Raw genomic sequence first — 24620 nt, forward strand, 5'->3', positions numbered from 1 at the left:
TGTGCGAGCTTGCTACACCAAGCACACAACACAAGAAAAGCTTCTCGGAAGGGAAGGAAATCTGCTAATAGCATCCTCACCCTGCCAGTTTGTTCCTGCTGTCGGCTTCCCCACTTGCCGTACAGACGATGGCTCGTAGCTCTGAGACATTTGCTGGCATTCTGAATGAAACACCCTTCGACCCGACCAATAAGTTTCGAACGTTCTAGCTTTCGGCCATCCGTCCCTATTAGAAAATCTCATCTTTCTTCATTATAAAACATTAGCTTCATAAAATAAATCAAGCCTAGGTCGGAAATCAGCCAGAGGTCGATTTGGTGCGTTGGGGATGGTTTCTCTCTCTCTCTCTCTCTCTCTCTCTCTTTAACATTTTGCCTTTTTAAAAGCTGACTTCTACAGACCTTGCTGCATTTGACTGGGGGTGGAAAAGGCACGGAATGATTATCCAAAAACAGCCATTCCTTTCCCATTGGCATTAAAAGGGTACACCGAAATGAAAAGCTCATTGACGCTCACCGTATGCCCTCGTAAACAACTCGCACTCGCACTATCTGCGTTCCGGTCGTTTGGTTTTGTTTGTTCGCTCGCTCGTTTTTTTTCCGGTAATCGTATTTCACCTATGTAAGGGGTCACACTGTGGGTCGCTTAAAGATCGGTTACCAAATCGGAGATACAAATCGTTAGTAAGGGAAATGTCGGAAGGTTGCCAGTGAAAGCAGACCGCAACCAACAGCAGGGCAGGCAAGAAAATGCACAGCTCCCTGGCAATATGGACTGATGATCAAAGCAATTTTCCAAAGGATACACCATACTGGGAAGAAAACAACACGGGTTCAAATACTATTACAATGAGAACAGAGAGAGTGAGTGAGTGTGTGTGAAAAGGAGAGAAAGCGAAACAGCCATAAAGAAAGACAGAGTAAGAGAGAGTGACAGAAGAGGATACAAAGAGAGAAAAAGAACGAGACTCGATTAAATTTACTACGGCAACAGAAGATTTTTTTTATTCCTTCCATGGGGGAGACTTTTCACCCTTCTCGTGAATTTGAACTGATCCTGGGAATCTCCCAGGCTCCCGTAGCCTGCAACCTCAATCTCCACCTCTTCCACGATATGATTGGGTTCGGTTGTATTTTTTTTTCATCTCGCTGCTTTTTTCTTTCGGCTCATAAAATCCGATAATAACCTCCCGAAATGAACAAAAGCCCTCCCCCAAGTCTCGACCTATTCCACCGTGCACGAGCTACCCAGCCTTAAGCTGTACACCGAGCCACATTTTAAGCCCTCATCAAATAATCCCCTCACCACGGTTCAGTGGAAAACGATGGAGGCTCATTCGTTTGTTGTTTCTTCTTTGTACGAGCGAGGCGCGGCGAAAATAAACGGATATCGATATTTAATGGCCGATATGAATCGGTTGGCGTTTAAACTGATTATTTCTTTTTATGATTACCATAGTTAAACCGGGTTATGGAACGGAACACGAGATTGACTGCACGTTCGATCCGGTTCGGCTCCAGTGATGACGGGTATGTTGCCAATGATGGTGATGGTGATGGTGATGACTGCTGTTACGAGCGTTATTTAAAGGGACAGCTTACCGGCCAGGTGCACGGCGGACGTCGTCTAGAACCGTTGCATAGCTCGTAAATATTGCTATTGGCAAAATGATTACAAACCTATAACAAACGGCATTTTTGGCACTGAGTGGTACCAGAAAATGGGTATTTCGGAACGTTCTTGATTCGATTGTTGTGGCACTGTTTAATGGCTTTTTTATTGACCAACTGACACATATTTTCATTTGCGAAACGATCAGAATATTATCATGTTCGTCGGTGGCAATGTTTGAAGTATTTTCCATTCATAAAATTGCGAACAATCACAAGATGCAATATGAAACAAAACATTATCACAATCTTACCCCTCCACATGGCTTTGTGTGAAAAAGAATTTATTTTCGGCCTCGGTACTATGGGATGGTGTGAAATAGCTTAGCAATTAGCGAAAATATAATTACTTTTGTTTGTCATTTTTATTTTTTCGATTTTTTTTATTTATTTTATTTTATGTATTTTATTTATTTTGTTTTTTTTGCTATTTATAAAAATATTTCCTTACATGGTTCTTTATTTAATCCAAGTAGTGATTTACTTTTTTCTTGGAATTTCATCATCCACCAGGCGCCTCCATCGTCTTCAAACATTTGTTTTGGATATAATACTGCGGATCAATCTTTTTTCCTACTGTAGTATGTTTTCGTATAGGAAATAAACAACAATATTCCGAAATGCTTACGAAAAATAACTCCCGGTGGAAATAAAAAATGCATCTAATCTCGAACGATAACAAGTTCCAGCGAAGACGGAAAGCTTCGTTCACATTGCCGGCCCCACGTGTGTGATGAAGAGCAAACTTTGTGTCAAAACTGTCACCACAAATACACCATTTTGATTGGCGCCAGCACCAGTGTGGAACGAGAACTTGTTGTTGATATTTTGTTATTTTGTGAATCTATAATGAGCCTGATGGCATGCTTTCATTTGGGGTTTTATTTTTCTTCCTTTGGCATTTGAAACTGCTCAATGAAATCGTGTGAACTACTTGAAACGTTTATCGCATTTGTTACTAATTGCAAAACGTCATTATTACTTAATGTTTTTATCATTTAGTCTCAATACGTCCCCAATTGTTCCACTGGCACACTACCAAAAATAAAAGAAACAAAGAACCATCCCTTGACGATTTTTCCTTTCATACCAACTAATGAGTGTGAACATCGTGTACATGGCTTCGGTGCATTCTGATGCACAATGAAAGCACAGCAGTGGATGCGTTATTTCCCTTATTCTTATCATTCCATTCAACCAACCATCATGTCCATGAGGGGAAAGTAAAGTTCAATTATGGGATACCAGAAACCGGTAACGGTGGTAACGGCGCTGTACAATGCAATCGGAACAGACAGCAATTAAACATTACGTCTGAACGAGACGTCAGGAACGAAGAACATTCGACCACCATCCTTACCTGTTAGCACGTGAACCTCGGACAGGTGGGCGGTGGTCGTCTACACCTGCATAGCGTTGGCAGTTACCGAGGATCTTGAGTGCACCTTGCAAGTTAGCTGTCATCAGCACGTTTGCTCATTCACGTTCTCCATTTCACGTGGTTCGGTTGGGTGACCAGCTCATCGCACTTTCCTCACGAACTTTCCACCACGAACGCTGCTGGCAATGGGACAATTTTTTCCCCACATTCGCCCGGCACCTCGCGTATCCAGATCACGTACGTTTGATTTGCTTTTGCAGATTCGCTTGTGCATTCGAGCATGGTTCTGTGGCGGTTATCGTATGCTGAGGCATCGCAACAAATTACACCATCACCATGACGATATGGCCTTTGGCCAACTTCCTTCCCCTCGGAGCGGGTGATGCAGGCCGGGATTCTAACGCAACTGGTGCTTCCTTCAGCTGGGAACGGACAGTGAACAAAAAACCCTCGTAATCGGGTGCATCCTGTGGTGCTTTAACAAGTGAAACCGTCGCCCATCCTTTGTCGCACACGCGGAGACACACATACTATACGTTCTGCATATGTAAACGACCGCCAAACGATACACACATACAGAAACTCAGTTTTGAAACTGCATTCATTACACCAGATGCACGTGGGCTACAGTAATTCATCGTAGCTTTGGCTATCGTGGCTATTTTTTATCGTCCACATCACATTATTCTTTCTGTAGCGAGGTGCGATCCAGCCCATCATAGATAAACCGTTCGAGTGCGATACATGTTGCGTTGGTAAACCGCGACTATAGCCTGCCGGAACCAACCAGCGAACGAACATGCTTTTTCTTTTTTGTACATCTGGAGCAATCGCAATGAATTGTTGAACTGCACGACATATCCATATTTCCGGCTCGGGGTATCCTTTTTTTCGTAAAGAGGGGTAGTACAACTCTACAATAAAAGTTTAACACTACACGCTTTTGTACTAAAATTATTAATGGACAATCTTGAGAACTTTTCCATCAACCATTCCGATGCTACTATTCGCTATCTTAATCGTTCATTAATAATGTTATTAACTATGCGGTTTTTGTTCTTTAATAATTTTGCTACTTATAGTATTACTTAGTTAAACAAGGGTTCGGTATATTTCAAATATTCCATTCTCATTTTAAACATTCCATTTTAGAAGTTTTGCTTCCCCTGGGAGTGATAGCCATTTGTTGTTGTTTTTATTTACAGTTTTGAATTTTAATTTAATTTAATAAACATTACAAGATTAAACAACAGATTTAACCTTATTGAAAAATTACGTTTGTTGTCTTCCCTTTTATCATTATTCATATCAAACTAAAAAAGACCATGCCAAAAAAGAACTCATTATATAAAATTGAATTTTCTGAGACCGTTTATAATACCAAAATTTTTACATACAAGACGATATGTTAGAATACATTTATCATGGTTTTCGAAAAAAATAAAATGTTAATACTAAAGCTAGTAAAATTTAATAGAACGGAAAATATGTTTTTGCACTGCTTACAACAACGAACAAACAAACCACAGTCACACAAACAACCCCAACAGTCAAATCGTCCTATCGTGTGACATAAATAACGCGATTGCTACCATGCCGGAAACGGATGCCTTTCGTATCCGGGTGTATCGCCTTCGATACTTTTTACCGTTCGAAAGGTTTCGATGGTTCTGCTTTTTTCTCTTCCTCTCTCTCTCTCTCTCTTATTTCATCACGTTCTGTTCCGGAAGGTTTTGTCTACTAGTTTGCTTGCTAGCATCGGATGCTTGAAACGAACCAAGGATCACCTAAGGTGCTTTGAAAGCATTCAATTCAGTAAATCAGTTTAACAGCTACCAATACGAGAAAGGATGTGTTACCGCGTCTTGAATTGGCAGGAAGTTAAATCAACGATCGGCACCACCACCCCGGTATAGAAGTAGCTCGAGCTTCAATAAGCTTGGAAGATTTAAATTTTGCTTCGACAGCCTAGCAATCCGTTTGCCCGGCTCCCACTTCATAAACCGATAGGCGTAGACATTGCGTTTGTGCACTTTTTTGTCATCTTCGATGCCTTTCTGCCAAAACCGGAAAGGATAGCTGTGTAATCCATGGTTTGCATCTTATTTTATGTACCGCGCATACAGATTCACTGGACTTGAACGTCTTGGCGAGCTGAAACGATACTGCACCACAAGCCACAAGCAATTATCACGCGGCCATTGTGCAATCGCGGTTGGAATTCATAAACCATCGAATCGCTTTCAACCATCGTTGCCATCAAGGAAGTAATTTCGCACCATCCGAGCGACAGGGACCATTGTAAATCGCAACTGTAGCACCAAATGTCTTTCCATCTGTGTCGGTGCGCAGCAGCGGAACAACAGAACGGACGAAACGGAACGCCCACCACACGTACCCAGTAATTCAATTCACTGTAAAACGATGCTTAAATTGGATCACCGCCGAGCCAGTGGAGAAGGCAGGCGAAAAAAGGATTCACTTTCTTCCGCCACTGTATCGAGCGGACTGGTCTATGGAGACCAGTAAGCTGAAAGGATTTTTTTTTGCTAGGCAGAAATCCTCGATGCCACTGGTTGGCAACGATTCAGTATTATGATATTGGGACATTTTTTTGCAGTTAGTGTGTTCTGTTTTGAACGATTTATTTCATTTCGTTTGGATATTAAAAATGACTAACATCTTTATTCGGTATGAGGTTCAAACAATATTTGGAATTTGAGCTTATTAAAAGTGCTGTTTCAAATAACAGTAGATATCAGTACAATGAGTGTTATTTAATGCAAATCAAAAAGTATCTGTAAGAAATTTCCACTGGTAAAGTGCTACCTTACACGGCGTAGCCAATGATGTGTAATATCCGTGGTGGATGCGTTATCACTTGCGGGCTTACAATTTTCAACTGTTCTATCGTTCATTTTAGTTCATTTTACATGCAGTTCATTTGATTCATTTCTACACTGTTTCTAATCTGTCATGATCTGTCGTCCGTTTATCCTGCTAGCTCGTAGTGTTGTCAAAAGTGTAAACAAACACAACACATAAATTCTTGAAATCTTTCCTCATCATAAAGTACAAATTCAAACAGTATCGTAACAATGTACTATTTATATATTGTTTATCGAATAAGCACAATTTCTACTGAGTAACTTACCGCGTTACATATTTATATATGCTAAATATTCTGGGTAACCAGTTTGTTTAGAACGGACTAATGTCATGTCAATCATTTAATTGATAATATTCTTTTTTAATCTTGTCCAGTGTAGCGCCGTGAATTCAATATTTGGGAGTGGCGTTCTGTGGTAGGATGACTTAATTTACACCTCATATAGAAAAAAGCATTTTCCCCAAATGGGGAATACAAACTAAAATTTTGTTTTGTGAAATCTTGTCAATTTCGATGCAGATCGCGTAGCACACGATTATTTATGTGCCAGTATGTTCTTAAGTGCTACTGGTACTGGTGAGGTGAGTAGACTCCATCGATCACAGAAGGGTTTTAAAGAGAGATTATTTATTTTTCAAAGATGAAAATCTTCTGAACTATTGATGTGTTGGCCTCTGCTTTGTATGAGTCCATATATGACATACAATATTTTAAGCTACACTTTTACAATACAACCGTATTGTAAGCTTTGTGATCTGTGATTTTGTATTTATCATTTAGGGGCAGGTATTTAATCAAAGATGTGTTATAAACTATATATAGCAATTACTGCAGAGATCTGCTACTTGAAATAGGTGCATCTGTTATAATTCTATCTACTAAATCTGCATCTCAATTATCATCATCATCATTATTCATCATCAGTTTTTGATATGATCGTTTATGTTTTGACATGATTGGTTTAGGTCGTTATACTTTTGCTTTCGCAATGTTGTTAGAATTCGAAAATGAGATTGGAATTCCTAATAACTATCGGACAATCCCATAACCATTTTCATATTCACGTACGTGATGCAAGATTCCCGCCCAAGAATGTCCACAAACGATGATAACGGATTGTCATTCAATCCATCAATCCGTTCTTCGATTGTCCACTTAATCCAGTTAATCCAAAGTGGATACACATGAAAAGCTCAGTTATTGAAACCAGTGCAGGTGAACCATGCTTATCGCAGCGAGAAGAATGTATAATTTAATGCAACACATACCATGTTTGATGCTTCATTACGTGTCGTTCTGATTTCGGCACATTTTTGCTATTTTTCTTTTTTTTCACACCAATTTGCCACTCCAATTGCCGCTTCTTCACTCTACCTCCGGAACGACGGAGTAATCATTTTGTATTCGCAATTCCGCAAATTCCAGGTCGAAAGATAGCCGCGTCATCGTCACCATCAGCTCGTGATTATCATTTATTGAATTTGATTCGGACAAATTGTGCCTCACATAATCAATCAATCAGAGCAGCACAACAAAGCGTAAGCACAAAACTCCCAATGCTGCGTCAATGAAATGTTTCCTTGCGTTGTACAACAGGCAATCGTACAGTTCAGTGACACGAAGCTCAGGGTACGGAGACTATGTGGGTGTGATAGGATATGATTGGTCCTGCCGAACACAACGCTGGCCGGCGGTAAATTCGACAAGCGAATGGAAGAAAATCAATTTGTAAACGTCACAATAAATCCGGTCGCATCAATAATCGAGCGCATGCTTGAATGCATCCATTTTGGAGCGTTGGATCACAATGGGGAATTCTTCACTGTTCACAAATTCTGTTTGACTTTACTTATTTATTTAAAGACTTTTAACATTAACAAATCAACACCAAGTTAAAAACTTTTTTTAATATCCTGAAAGTTTGATGTCATTAAAAAAATATGTTACTAATCGATAAACTAATGAAGTAAGAATTATTAAACCCACACAAACCGCTACTGATCGTAAAGCAATAAAATACCGGCAACATTTCTGCATTATAAGTTTATTTACACTCAGTCATGCCGCGAATCTATCCGCAAATATTTAACATGCAATCATTTCCAGTTAATAGCAACATTTACCTGCCGACATTAAACCACAACCCGTATAAACCACCGGCGTTAGTTACTACGCAATATAACTGGCCAATAGGTCAAACGGTGTGGAATGGGACTAAAGCATTTTTCTTGAGCACCATACTGCAGAACGGGTAACTGGCGTTTGTCAGTAAAAAAAATCCAATGAGCCATTGGCTGAAGCTAATTAGTGTAATTTCGCCGTCGAAATCGTGCCACTGTAAAAATATGCATCCGATTTTTTGTTTTGTGGCACTTGTAGCAGCAGGCAATCTGAATGTGGTTCGCCTGTTAAATTGGCAACCAATTCAATCAATCCAAACCATTTGCACTAGATCGTATGTGCAGGTTCACAACTTGACAAGCTAATTAGTTTGGCATTTAAGTTCGTTAAAATGTTGCTGTACCATTAAATAAATTATAACGGTGGGTTGTCGATCGCTTTAAATCTTCATTACAATATTTGGGAACTAATAACGCATTTTTCCAGCTATTTGGTATCACAACATCAGAGAAAGATGCTGCTAGGTTGACTGTTGCGTTTAGCTGGAGATTTTCTGTTGCGTTAAGGTTAATATCTGGTGTAGAAATGTGTTACAATTGCAATGTAGTACACAAGCAATGCACAAGAATGCAATAGAACTTTACTTTTGAAACAAGGCAAGCCAATCGGATAATAACTTCAGTAACAGGAATTCTGGACAAACCTGAGGATCCTTCGCACTGACAATTGATTTAGATTTTCCCTGATCTCGGCTATGTTCTGTTGCACTGGTGAATGAGCAAAGCATCAAACTCAGTGCATGTCAACCGACAGACATGAACAATGGTTGTATTTATCGCACAAAGTCGTTTGAACGAACCTAACTTGCTTAATATAACTCTCAGACATCGCGATCATCCGAAAATTTTCATCGCATAGCAATTGATATTAAATAGAAAGCTTTCCGTCGTATGCGGTATCCCATCTCTACATCAGCTATTTTTAGCTTTAGCTAAACCCATCTTCAAAGAACAACGTTCTCCTCCCGAAAACAATTCATCTTCATGTCACTACTCACAAACCCTTTTAAAATTTAATTCCTGCCACAGCACGGGCCACACTCTTCTGTTGGCACAGGATCGATAAGCGATGGACAGCATCCACTAGCCGGTAGCACGTGTAATAGAAATTGTAATTCAATGGTGCCGCAAACAAACCGCAAAACCACACAGCAACAGTCGGTGTAAGCGCTGAACATGTTCGATAAGTGCTACACCATGTCAACAGCAGGGACCACATTATCCATCTTTGCTCGGTGCTATCTGACAAATTGATAAATGATTACTCTATTTAAAAGCCATCCAAACACCCGGGGGGCGATAAGAAGGATGTAGGCGAATTGATGGTGGTGGTTGCGAAACTATTATCCTTAACATCTGACTGTGTTTTGTTAAATCGTTATCAGTTGAACGGTCATACGTTGTTCATCGCCAGTTTAGCAGATTGCTTCCCATGAAAACAAACCAGATAATGTTGCAAAATCATTCGCCTTTCATGCTCCGGAAAAAGTTTGAATGTTCTTGAATTTGGTTGAACGAAAAAATCAATCGTCAACATGCAGTGTTTCCTATGTAACAGCCCGATAACATATCTATGTTCCAAAATTGCATATCAAAACCGATCTAGATGGAAGAGAAAACAATACTACCAAAGAATGTTGAAGCCAACACGAAAGGCATGTTTGACGCAAATCAAAATGAAACATTGTACGGGAGGAATTCAATTACTTTCACAATTCTTCGCTAACGACAGCAAGGTCACTACCAGAAGTAAAACAATTTCAATCCGCTTCGTGCTGCTTACCCCGGGTCCGGGTTACAAGGTTTTGCGTTCTTTGGTTCACTCGATTGAATCGTTTGTCTTTACATCACTACTAATAAGTTTACGTACCTGCGCAAGCACCCGCGTGCTAGAAATGTGAAATATGTGAGATATGTAAATTATAGCATTAGCGCGACACTGCTCAACCGAAGCCAATCGTTGCTTTACCCCCACCATTGTAGCATGGCTTGGTCAAAAAGTTTCACAAGTTTCGTTGCATGCTTAAGCAGAGTGGAGGACCGCAAGTGCATCTATTTCGAACTGAATCGATGGTTTTTGTTACAAATATTTGTAACTTCGTGTATCTCGCATGCTTAAGCACGATATTCAAATTACCAATACGAAAAAAATTTACCTTCAACGCAACACCCCATGCTCGAAATTAGTGTACGAGTGTAGCAAAACGTGTGCTGATTTAATTTGAACAAACGGGACGTGTAACGGCAAAACAATCGAAGCACAATAAATCATTCAGTAATGCTCATTCTAGACCTGTAACCTGTAGGGATGTATTAGCCCCTTTTGCTACACTCGATGAGCCCCAGCAATTTCGGGTGTGGGAGAAACTTTTTCACGCAAGCCATGTGCATTATTCACCTTACTCGCAAGGTACGCTGGATGCAAACACATCTTCATTGCGTCATCTACCTAAAGGAGCATTTTCTTAACTTACCTAGATAGTCGGTAACAATAATGGAAAGTGAGGAAACAATACAGATACTTTAGTTTTGTAGCAGAAATGAAAATCAAATTAAAGTTGTACGATTTCTATAGCGAATCAACGCGACAGTTAACTACTACGAATGCTGCATGAAACTGCCTGCAGTTTGAAAGCTTAGAGCTTTCAACAGCAAAACACTCAAACTCATGTTGGTAGTTTCAATGATTTATTAGAGACCCAATCCTAATCGTGCGTTAGATTGTTTTGGAAGTTATTCCTCTCATTTTAGCACCTTGCTCATCCGTCACTCATTAAATGACAGAAAACTCTCAAGTAAAGATAGTAAGTAGTAAATATGAAGATCCAATTTATCTCAGAACAAAGGTTTTACAACAGTGTAAATGCCAACCGCTATATCAAAAACAAGCGCATGTCACAAACGAAACGATTTCTTCGACATGTAAGTGCAAATCAAAGTAGGCTTGGAGAACGGAAGAAAAGTAAAACACTAATCACCAATAAAAGATGGTAGCGAACACACTTTAATAAACGCGACACATTACTATTAATCGTAGGTGCGGTGAGGTGTAGCCAGATAAGAGTAAAGACCCCGTAAATGGTAGCAGCCAAAAATCAAATCAAACACATTAAACTAACGCACTGTCGCATGCAAACGGTGTGACTCCAGTAGACCATGTTCGTCAACTAGTGAACAGCAGCAAAGCTAAAATGCCACTTCCATTCTGTCCAGTGTGCCATCAGTTGGAAGATGGCATCGTTGTGGCGGAGTGAGACGAAAGTGGACGGCAAACCTTCGAAATCAAACTTGTCTACAAACGATTGCTCTATTTGTGGCACGCTAGAGACCATTCATTCTACCGTAGTGAACAAAACAATACAAATTAAAAATCAAATCAGAAATTTACTGCTAATGTACATGTGCGTCAACCTTCCGTGCTCCGTGAGATATATTTTAAAAAAAGCTAACGGATGGCCGGTTACAGAACCGGGCAGTACGCTCTTAGACCTACTACCTAAGAATTTGTAGCAAATGTGGTGGTGTGTATAAGCGCTAGAGAACGCGAAAAAGAGAGACAAATATTATTATATGAAAATAAAAGGCAGACTAAACTTATGGAATTTCTCAACCACGATGTATTATTACAATATGGAAATTGATCACGTATCCGAAATTCTGTTTAACAAGCCGGTTCTTCATAAACCTTTACTTACCATGAACTCTGTAAAGTTTTTGAATCCATTCGAGAGAAGAAAGTGTGGAAATACTTCAGTGTTGTCAACAATTGTAAGGCTACTTACGTCATTGAAGTCTTGCTGTGTCGTTGTATTCTTTTTACGCCGTTTTTCTTTACACCTAGCTAATGACGTAAGTATTACACATACAAAAGGCTATTTAAAATAAGGTTATTTTTATCAATATCAATTCAGGAAATATTGTATTATTACTCACAAACATCAAGGCAAATTAGATTTCCCTTCTATGCTTCTCTTCCTTCCAAGTTGTGAAGGTATTCGACAAACAATTTAAGTACTCAAAATGTATGATATCGGTATGCTTTCCTCCTGGTCTGCCTAAGAGATACTGGTTCACTACTTCCCATAAAATCGCTGTTGAAGACCCCATGAGATTTTCTAAATTTCAATAGCTGAAGTCAGAGTACTGAACTCCAGAACAAGCAAACCTAAAATATCTGATATAGAAACCATTCTGACGATAGAGTACACTGAAATATGATTTAGAATACTGCATGTACTCCCAGGAATGAGGCTTTATAAAGTTGATATACTACCCACAGCTCTCACATCTTAACCATGGATTTTAAGATTGTACCTGCGCTAGACCGCTGGATCACCGCTCAACTACGATAGACAATGGTCATAGTCTGATGTGTGCGAGTAAGGACCTATGATGTATGAAAGTCGGACAGAAACTTCTTTTTGAACACCAAGCTCATGCTCTTGCATGACCAAGTTTTAGGATGCATAGGTTTACCGTCGTGAGAAACATACCATTTGAACGATGATTGTTGCGAATCCACGTAGTATGTATGTAGGATGAGAGGGCTACCCTCCGAAAACGTCAAAATGACAGCTAGGTAGCGAGAGCATGACAGCAGGATGAGCGAAATAATCTTACCGCGAGCGTCACTGTCAACGGAAGCAACCTGAACAATATACTAATTTTCATTTAATTACCTACACCGCTCGTATCCTTATTTCTTACATGTATGGAATTCGATAAAGTATATTTGTTGCATGTTCATAAGCATGATTAAAACGTATGTATATAATATCGTCAGATTGACAACTGAAATTGTTTCTGCAGTCTTGATTATTGCTATTGTTGGTTTAGTAAAGGAACTTAGTATTCATTTTGATAGCTTTTTTTTCTGACCAACCCAATACGCTCCGTCAATTTGAAACACAATGAATAGCCAATGCAATACCATCCTTGGACTTTCAATTCGCTGCACACGATGAGCAAACAAAGCTAAGGTGACCTGGTGTCCTTCATTACGCGAAATGTCAAAGAGATCAAACAGATAACGAAATCCCGCAAACTGTTCTGCTGTGTTCGTTCGATTGATTTTTCTGCTTACCCTTGCCAAGAGTTGTATGCCCTGACCTCGATAACTGGGGATTCATATTGTTTTGGACTCTTTCGATGTCCAGATAGCAACACGGTTGTTTGAAAACGCAGATGGAGATTTCGTTAAAAAAAAACGACGGACGGAAATGGTAACATTCCCTTCAATGCAATATCGAAAGAAATGGAACCCGTTTTCATGTCATCATCTTGCCATACTGGCCACAGTGGCATGAATCATCGGCCCTGTGTTGCTCACTGATTCGCATTACTTTCATTCTGCTAAAAAAAAAACTTATTCAAAGCAGTCACAGCTATACAAATTCTACGAAGGAAATTATGTGCTCTTTTTATCTTTTCCATTGTCAACGTAGCTTTGGTGGATGGAAAATCCAATTCAAAGCCAAATGTCGTTATTATGAGAGTCGTTTATCTCGACTTTTCTTCTTGATTTTGGTTTTCTTTCATACTTGGTATGGTTCGACAAAATCATCGTCTTGTTTTCGTTTCTTGCCCCGCCCGGTCGTTTGTCTGTGGACATTATGTTTCATAAACGATTTGACCGTTGTTTGTGATTGATTTAAACCAAACGTCGAGGTTTTTTGTTTCCCCGGATCAATCGGTTCAAGCTCAATGAAGGTCCACGTGTAACAGCATTCCAGCAAATTTACAAGGACCAAACCAGCTTGATAGCAACACAAAAAAACACCCAACATCAACGGAATATTTTCGAAAATTGACACCACATTTCACCGAGCACCCGAAGCCGGTTGGAAATAGACGACTGATCCGTGGTTACGTGTTTCGATAAGCGATGGTCATGATTTTGATCAGGATAAACGAAAACACGAGCACATGCTATCCTTGTAGTCTGTGATACCATGAATGGTAATGTCCCTGTACGCACGCAACGTTGTGGATTTTCAATTTATTTCACTGTTTATCTGGGAGCGCAATGGCTTGAAATCGATATACCCACTTGACGATGTGAGTGTGTAGTGATCATTTTTCCTCCTCTTTTTTACATCTTCTCCCATTTGTTTGTTTATTCCGGGTGCTTCAACAGGACATTGCAGGTCCGGCCCGATAATGGATACGGCGTAAGCTCGAGATCAAACGAGTAAATTGATGGAGTGTCTGTCATGAGCCGCGTGAAAGACGCGAGTTATTTTTGGGATGTATTATTTTTTTCTATTCGATAAAACGCTTAAAGACCGTTGTATAAGAAAGGGGGCAAGCATCTCGCTACCAGTAACAGGGGCATTACTTCCTTATGCGCATGCGTTAAAGTTTTGGTGATATTGGTTCACGAGTCGATCCTGTGTGTTTCAGCCGGCTACATCGCGAAGGAACAACCCGGTTTTATATTAAAGCGTTCCACCTCGACAAATTTGGTGAGATTTGTGGGTGCATAACGAAGGACTGTATCTATCTAAGGGCAGCCTTTCATAGTATATCCCATGAAATACTACTCTATTAGCTCCATGTGTCCTTAAGCTCATATCTCCTTAAAAAAAAATTTCATAAGACCTTTCCTTTTATCTAAATATCGAGTTGTTTACATGTAGGCAAGAATGAGTAAAAGCAATTCGTCAGTTTACGTTCCCGGATCTTGATGAATATTTGTAGCTTAGAAACTCTCTAGTAAAACTTGCCGGTCGGTTGATAAAATGTACTAATTATGCATTAGAAAATCAGTGACTACAACTGCAACACAACACAGCAACACAGTGAAAATGTTGGTGCTTTGGATGTTTGCATTCCATTTGAACGTTTTATCGATGAAAAAATAATACATCCTTCAATATCCGAGTTACATAAACGTAATCCTTCGTAAAGAACCTGTATGAAAATTAGAAAATTTGGAAGAAAAATGAAGATCCTTTTGTTGAAATTGATTATCTCGACATCAAATATTTTTGTTCGTTAATATATTTAAACTTTTAATGTGTTAACCGCAAAAAGCATTTAGTAAAATCGCACACGTTTATATTAACCAGCGGCGGATAAAACGGTAGGCGGAGTAGGCGGTCGCCTAGGGCCTCGCCGTGTTGGGGGCCCCAAAAAATTTGTGCCGATTGTGCGATTTTTGAAAATTTTACAGCAGAGTTTATTTATAGCAAAAACAAAATAATTTAAAAGGTAAAAAATTGATAAAATATATCTTCCTTGGTTATATAAAACATTTGTTTCTATGTGATAAATGAAATTCAGAGAAGAATATCGACTTTGTGACTTTAAAGTATGAACGAAATTCCACCATGATTTCCGAATGTTTAGTACCAGGAGAGCATCCACGGAAGAGGTAGCACCTAGTACAGCAATTTTGCTCAAAAACCGCCGAAAGGTATGCAATGTTTAAACACTAACTTTCAATACCAACCAGCTGTTTTCAGATTTCCGATACCAGGAGAGCATGTTTTTCAAGAGGTGACACCTGGTACCAGCCGAGCAAGCACAAATCACGCGCTTCCCGGTAGTTGCAATCCCAAGTTGTTGCATGTAAGATGTTGCATGCAAAATGTTGTGCAACATGTGTTGTGCAACAAACTGGTACTCGGCTGGTACCAGGTGTTACCTCTTGAAAAACATGCTCTCCTGGTATCGAAAATCTGAAAACAGCTGGGTTGTATGGAAAGTTAGTGTTTAAACATTGCATACCTTACGGCGCATTGCATTGCAAGTTGGTTGCAAAGTTAGTGTATACACATTGCATACCTTACGGCGCAGTACCAGGAGCTACCTCTTCCGTGGATGCTCTCCTGGTACTTTAAATTCAAAAACTGGTAGTTTTCGAAGAAATTTTTCACGACCAACGGGAAAGTCAGTGTTTAAACATTGCATACCTTTCGGCGGTTTTCGACCAAAATTGCTGTACAAGGTGCTACCTCTTCCGTGGATGCTTTCCTGGTATCGGCAATCTGAAATTAGCTGGTTTGTATGGAATTTCGTACCAGCTGACGGGAAGTTTGAGCGAGATGAAGGACGCTTTCCGTTTCATCGATCTTCCTTACATTAGCGATCGCTCTCACGGGTTTGATAGTATGCAATGCAATAGTAATGGGCAAATTTATTCCACACTGCAGGTGTCACCTCTTGAAAAACATGTTTTCCTGGTATCGTAAATCTGAAAACAGTGGTCTGAAACATCAACTTGAGCGAAACAGGTTTCTAAGAAATTTCGCTGATTGTTACCGAAGAAGTAAACCGATTAAAAACTGTACCTTGGGCGAAAAATCGTAGAAGGCGTTGGACTATTCAGGAATCGTAAATGTACGTAAATCGTAGAAAATGTGGTCCAAGTAGTGGCGTTATGGTTCTCCTTAGCGCATACAAACGTTTATATATAGAGGAGCTACGCAACAGAACTCTGAAGTGTACGCAAGAGATCTTTCTTTCCGAGACTTTGCTGGTGTTGTTAAATCATGTTTGAAGTACTCCTCCCTAACACCGATAATGCCGTAGCAAAATTATCGGCCCCTCTTTAAAAATTCCGCCCTGGGCCTCCAAGGGGATTAATCCTCCACTGATCATAACGTTTTGATATCGACATGCGTCTAATATGCGTCTTTGTCTACAATGTAGCATATCGTTTTGCTTACTTGTACCCGAAACCGCTCAATAAATCCACAGCACGTCCATTGAGTTATTTGAGAAAAAATAGTTTTCAAGCTACAATCAACCATACTGCATCGTTCCATGAAAAGCAAAAAAAGATTCTCATAAATATGTTACTACTACTACTCACCACGAATAATGTACAATTTAGATTCTGCTTTCTATCAGAAATTCACAAACCTGGTATGTAGCGGCTACATGCAATCGAGTTGCCAGACGAACCATTCAGTTGTTTCCTTACACGCGACTTTACGGAACCCGGTCAGCCTCCCATGAGGCATCTACGGTGAGCCTATGGAACTATTAATTCGTTAGTAAACGATTCTCCGGCAGGTGACCGTACGACCTACTGCAAACGGTACACCCACTGCGACAAGCATCATAAAAGCCACCAACTGCACTGCCATAGGGCGTTTCATCATCTTCATCATCGTCATCATCAGCTTCGCCCCGGTACCTTACATAGTAAGCTTTTGAATAGTATCAACCTTTTTCTCTCGCAGGCTGAAGTACGAAAAGCGGCGAAAAAAGACCCGTACTATTGCGAAAAGCAGTACACTACCGATGAAAGGGAAAACTAACCATGGTATTAGTTCGCCTTTTGTGCGAAACTTTATTAGCGTCGCGCTCGTGGAAAGGGCAGCAGTTGGCGGTGGTTCATTCACTACACCGCTGCTCTGCTAATGATGCTAATTCAGGATTTGGACATCACAACGCAAGGGTGGTCTTTTCGTTCGTTTGCCTTTGGTCATTGCAGTCAATAAAACCCCCGTACCGATCTCACCTCTGGCAGTGAAGCAGAGAAGAACCAACGCCACCCGGTTCCGTTTAATCGTTAATTACAGCTCTCGACGCCCGGCACAAAATATGGCCCTGAGACGCCCTTATATGCGGTACCGGTTGTGTGGTAGCGCAACGCATAGCTTATGGCAAGGTCCGTGATTTAGAGGATAATTCCATTGAGGAACGACTCACTCTCGTAAACTACATACACATGCCGAACGAATTTTCCTACCAACGACAGAGCTCGCCTGTTTCGGGAGTGTGACTCTCGTTTTTGGGGTCTACACCGGCAACTGGGTAGTGTGGTTCGAGACGGTCGATTTCGGGCCACCCGAAAAAGTTATACTTTTACGATCGATTTGGTTGATTTATATGGCTAATATTGTGGGAGCCGAGCAGGATTCAGCCAACCGAGCAGTAAGCGCCACCAGCGCCAAGGGCAACCCCTTTTTCGCCCGGTGCTCCAGTTCCATTTCTAATGTGTTCCCTTGGCGTGGTTCCCCTTTTTGTGTGTGTGTGTGCAACGATTGTTGGGTATTGTTGGCCTACCGAAAGCTGAACACCATCCTTCCACCTCCTCATTTGGCATTACAGTTCGTGTGAAAAGCCAGTGAAGGATGCCTTTACAGAAGAGACCGCTTCCGTTCCGGCGAAACGATGGGGAACGCAACGGAAGCAGGTTCGGGAAAACTTTTGCACCTCGGTGCTGTACTTGGCTGCTACTTGAGCTACTCGGAAGCTTTTTCTGTCTTTCAAACCTCGAGCATGTTGTTCGGGCTTTTAGCTTCCCCGGCAACTTCGAGCCCAACTTTTGTATACATTTATTTGTCTTTGGCAAAGGACCTTTGGGTGATTTATATTGGAGTTGTCTTCTGCACGCCCGCACCCGCACGATCCCGTCCGAGCCGATACCGTTCCGCAACTCGAATTACGCTGTAACAGGCGTAGGCCGCAATTCGCACAATCCAATCAAGTCACATCATGTGCTCAACTTGTCACTATCGCTACCCGCTTGTACGGGTAATGGCAGTTCGTTGGTAGTCGCCTTCGCTGTGTGCTTCCCTACTATGGCCTTATTATTTATCGTAAATCGCGAATCGATCGACGGCACGAAACTTTTCCATCGCCACGATAAGACCGGCAACCTGCAAGGGTGTATATTGCTATCATGCATTTCTAATGTGATTGAGACGACAAAGTTTGCGACCGTCTCGCTGGCTGATCATTAGCGGGAATTGTTTTCGCGGTGACGAGACTGTTTGCATTTGCATCAGTTTGCCGAAAATGATTACTGCTTCAAGCAGCATTCAAACTTTGGAACACCCCAAAAAAAAAGCGAAAGTTCTTTCCTAGCTCCTCAAGTACGTGGTGCAATTTTGCCAGCAAGACATAAACGAAGACAATGGGTCTTGAAAACTAGTTCAAATGTTTCCCTGGTGTCGTACCTTACTTATGTAATAGTGTTTGTTTGTCTCGTAAACGACACTGTGTAACTCTTGGACGAACTGATATAGCCATAATGTCGGTAGTCGTAGCAATCTTACGTTTGTTTATTTATGGAGATTTTATTTCCGATCAATACTGCTCAGCGTTAGCATTAAAGCCATCGTGCACCGTAACATTTTACAAGTCTTTGCATTTGCTTCCATCGATCGAAGCCCCGATCCGTCAAGAATTACCTTGAGCTATGTCGCATACCTCGAACTAACGTAAAACAAACTCTCGTTACGATTATCAGTTCATCCATTGAATGTTCCGTGAAATATAAATATCTACTTACTAGAAACATCTTCTGGCCAAAACAATACTTATCCATCAGCAGCAGCAACAAGTACTTTCTGTAAATAATGTTCAGTTTCTCACCGAAATGGTTCAACACCTAGATGTCACTTACCCACAACTGATCTATTCTTTTACCGTTTTAACAACAAATTTAGTTCCTTATGTTTCAGTTATTAGCAAAAGCGTCTCAGGCCACAGTGTAGGTTCCCGAGAGCCGTAGATTGGAAAAGAACTGATGTACCTCATCGTGATTGTCTTTGCTGATTTTTGGGCTCAGGATTAAAAGTGAAATTTTGATCGACTTCATAGATACGATCATTCTGGTTTTTGTTCTGGCTTGATGTGTAGTTTTTGAGCATGAATAAAAAAAATAAAACAGTAAGTAAGTTCATATAAAGCTTAAACACATAAACGAAAAACAGAGGCGAAAGAGTTGGCTTTAAACTCTTTTCTTCTAAAACTTTATTATCTCTGAAACTAAACTATATTCATAGCCTTACACTGTGCTTTCGCAAACCAGCAACATAAACCTAATCTCCCATTGAACAGATAGTTGCTTATATTATTTTTTCCCATTTTACAAAAACTCAAATGGCTGACAATTTAACAGAAAGTTCGACGCACACGGTATTCAATCGGCATACTTAAGTCAACAGCGTTTTTGTGTTACCTGGCCAATTGAGTAGGCATGAGGAGAAACACTTTATCACAACAGCTTCCAAATGAAATGTTATAAAAAAAAACGACACCGACCGCCATTGAAACCATTTAACCTCTCGATTGGATGATGCATTCGGCTCACTGCAATCCGATGATGCGATCTGACGCCGCTCGCTTCCACGTGTGTCTACGTGTAATTGGTACCAATAAATGCGGATCAAAGCTTGCCTGTAATCGAATCGTCCCAACCACCCTTAAATCTATGCGCTCGCGGTTTTCCCTCCTTACACTATCCAACGGTCTAAACGTTATGTATGGGACCGGTTCCACATTTTTCCGATTCAGCTGCTGCAAAGCGTGACCCACATTTTCGGAATTGAGAACCACCGCTAGAAGAGAGGAAAATTCACCATCGTCTGTCACTTTTCAACCCGCGGAGAATAAACGAGAACGATTAGTGGAACAGATAGATGGACCCACGGCCTCCTACGTTGTTGGAAACGCCGGTCTGCGCGTAGGTGATTTTCCCCTGTGAAGCCTGCGGTTGGAAAAGCGCTCCGGCCGCAACCGGCTGCTGCTGAGGAGCGTAGCCATACGCGCCGTACTGCGATGGTACCGGATGGTTGAACTGACCGGCCGAATAAACCAATGGAGTCCTTTGCAGAGGACTTGCTGCGGTTGAGTGAATCTGAACTCGTTGCTGTTGCTGGGCTTGCTGCTGGTACTGTTGCTGCAACTGATTTCGGTAATAGACATTGGGCTGTTGTTGGAACGACTGTTGCTGCTGGTGCTGCTGCTGCTGTTGGACGTTGGCTGTGGCGGCGGTGTTAAAGTAGGATGGTTGCGTCTGCAGCAGACTCTGTGGTACGGGCTTCAAATGCGCTGCCAAAGGGATGGATGCAGCGTGCGAAGGTTGCGTGAAAGCGGTGTAGCTGATGCCGTTACCATGGTGTTGGGTCGTGGAGGCGGTTGTTACGGGGACTAAGGATTTAAGCTGCAATTGAAGGTCATCGGTTTAGCCGGATTTGGTTAACGTTCAATGGATAGAATAAAATTGTTTTCTGTTTTTTCCTTCAAACTGTTTTTTTTCACACTCTGCATGTGATTTGCCGTTAGCAAATTTTGCCCTCTATTGTTTTTATTACTTATTACTTTATTATTTAAAACTTATTGCAATTGAAATATGAAAACATGAAACACGTGGCTTACGGCACACTTTGAGTAATCGAATTAACGGCTTTGAATTTTAAATAATGCAAGAAAATAACTATGCACATAAAACTCACGTTCAAAGCCGCAGAAGAAACAAATATTTCGACACGTATTCGCATTACAATAAAGCCAGAAATATGAAGAATGCACAGACTAAATGATACTTTAATTCAAATTGGGTTTACTTACTTGAACGGGAGTGGCAACGGTAGGAAGAAGTTGTTTTCCGGCTAAGCCATTACTTGCACTGCCTGCTGCATGTTGATGGAAAGCTAAAATAAAAGGTGCCCAGTTTGGGTCAAACATAATCGAGAAAAAAAACGTTCGGTTAGAGAAGAAAATAATAATAAAATAACCTGTAATCTGGGTATAACAGTGCGATCCGAGCGAACCGATCCGTCTTCTCACTAAACGGGTTGATCCTGAAGCTGGTAATGGAAGTTGAAGAAAAAGCAGTGCAATACCTTCACCAAGAACTTCTTAGCAGCCGATGCGCAACCCGGCTTAGGCACTGGTTTGCAGTGTCTTTCTGTGAAGGCGAGAAAATGAATGGGCTTTCGAACACCAGCGCTCCTGGTGCGAGTACGAGTGCCCGGTGGATTATCTCGAGCGATGATTAATTACCCCGGTCTTGTTGCAAAGTGCTGTTTCATTTACATAAAACTCATCATCAGCAATCCAGGGATAAGGCTTGAACGTCTCATTCGGCATTGCCTGAACAGTGCCGATGGAAGGAGATGTGGCCTGGAGATGGTAAGCGCTACCGACGACTAAGAAATCTGAACCATCCGATTCCCTCACATTCCGAGACGAGACGAGCACAGGCGGGCCTCTATAAGAACTGGGCATGCAATGCAATAATCCTTTACCGTTCCGGTATTCCTGTGTCGGCACAAATTGTTGCCACCGTACGCCTAATGGAAACTGTGCCGTTTTTAATGGAATCGTTTTCCCTCGGAAGATTATTCATTTCTATCATCTGAATTAACATCCAGCAATCGGATTGCAACATTTCATCGCGTAAGACGCAAGGTCTTTAAATTGAAGAATTTATATTCACCCACTCATTCACACATTCGTGCGTATGATATAATTATTAATCCCGGCCCTAGCGCTCGGAAACATTACAAATGCTTTACTTTAAGCATCGATTGATAAGCTTTAAACGGTTCACATAAATTACGGAAAACGGACGAAATCATGCTACTGCTGTAAAATGTGCCCACTCAATCAAACCGATGTAACAAATTATGTTCCTTCGCCAGAAACAACTTCACAAAACCCGCGTGGAGTGTTGAGCGCTTGTTTGAATGCACAGCACAGCATAAGCATGCTGCTCCGTCTTTACAAACGCACCCGCACCAAGTGAACGGAATAGAAAGGACGCAAGGAAATACGAAATGGAAACAAGTTTCAAATTGGTACCAAACACGCCAGCAGCTCGTGGTTCCGCTGTTTTACCGACCGTTATTGATGGATTGCGACCAATGAAATGGCAATAATGAAACATAAGTGGTCCGTTTTCTCGCCGGTTCCGTTTTTCCCTCCAGTCTGTTGGCACTGTTGGCGCTTGGTCGAATTGCCATTTCGATATTGTTCATTTCTGTCCAACCTAACACAACACAACCACTTTGATTAATAACTTAATTCGAATAGGAACATTGAAAGGATGTTTATCAAATAAACCGTTCGCCACAAGACCCTGAGTTTTAGTTGTGCCTTTTCGATTTAGTTGTATTTCTTTATGAGAAACGATAATTATTTCATTTATCATTTTTTAAAAACAAACTTTAATACTCCACAACATACTGCATACCACATTGTTGTGTCTGGCAGAACGTCCAACCGCAGACGAAAACGAACGAAATTAGATAATTGAGCATTCGTCGCATGAAGCAAAACAATACAACCATTCACAAACAGATTGGCAAAACTTTACCAAACATGCAACTTTCGAAATTGCGGCCGAAAAAAACGAACTAGTTTTCACACTGCAGTCGCAACCATACTGCAGGTTTTATCGTTTTGGCTCGGGAAACTTTTCCCTGTTGGGTGCAGTTGACTGTGCAACGTAAAAGGCTCCGTCTGCTCTAATCTGGTGCCTGGTGTTCTAAATCCACTTTTCAACACTTTTTCGTACACTGTCATGGTTTTAAGCTTCCATTTAGGTTTTCCTCAAAATTAGCATACATGTTGAGACGAAATTAGTGAAAACCCAAATCCAAGATTTTACTTAGGGCTCATTCAATTATTACGTAACGCTGATAGGGGGGGGGGGGGGGGGGGAGGTGGTCAGTACCAGCCTTACGATTTGTTACATAGGGGGGATGGGGGGTTTAACTTTTTGTTACGTAACATACAATAAGATTATACTTAGATTCCCGCTTCATAGTCTATGTATCCACTCATTGATGACTTCTGATGTCCAATCAGATGGTGATTTTGGAATCCTGTGTGTTGTAGTGGATCCAGTTTGCATCCATTGTCACATAGTCGACTTCGTCGACGTTCACATCGTCGACTGTTAAAAACTTACATTGAGCTTGAAGAGCTCTAAACAGACTCAGAATGATGCATCCAAGTTATCCACTATCGTAAAGAGCTTATACATCAGTTAATTATTCGATATCATTTAGTGCTCGGAAGCTCATTTACGGTACAATGAATAACTTTTGCCAACTAGAACGTGCAACATCGTGATCGGTGCTTGTATGGCCGTGTTCGAAGTCAGCATACCGGCTAAAATTGTTGGGTCGTTTATTATGCTGTACGAATGTAGGCCGTACAACTCATAGAGCTCATCATTGTAGCGGCTCCATTGTCCTTCCACACATACGTAGCCAAAAAACCTTCTGAGCATCTTCCTCTCGAACTCGGCTAAGAGGGTTTCGACAGTTTTGGACAAAGTCCATGTCTCACTGGCGTATGTAAGTACTAGAGCTATATAAGTTCTATATGCTCCCAGCTTCGTACAACTGAAAATTATTCACTAAATCTACTTTATCAACAAATGTATTTATACTTTCGTTATTTTTTTAGATCCTTTAAATCTGTGTTTTATAAAAAAATAAGTTAGTTAAAAAAGAGAATGAATAATGAGAATTTACTGAAGACAACTATGCAAAAGAAAGGTTGCTAGATAAATAAGAAAGGAATAGTACTGATAAATAATTTACGTACGAATTCTTGTTCTTAATAGTTTACATCGATTCGTCATGAAAACTTTAAAACGAGCTTCTTAAGCTTTTCTCAGTGGACGATTAGCAAATAAATCCTTCGTTTGAGATCTGTGGTGTTAAAGACTTTTATACGAAGCGTCATCCAGAAATTACTATGTTTATCCAGAACCTATCCAACCTAGGTTAGTTCACTAC

Source organism: Anopheles moucheti, chromosome 2 (assembly GCF_943734755.1).
Source record: "Anopheles moucheti chromosome 2, idAnoMoucSN_F20_07, whole genome shotgun sequence".
Taxonomy (NCBI): Eukaryota; Metazoa; Arthropoda; class Insecta; order Diptera; family Culicidae; genus Anopheles; species Anopheles moucheti.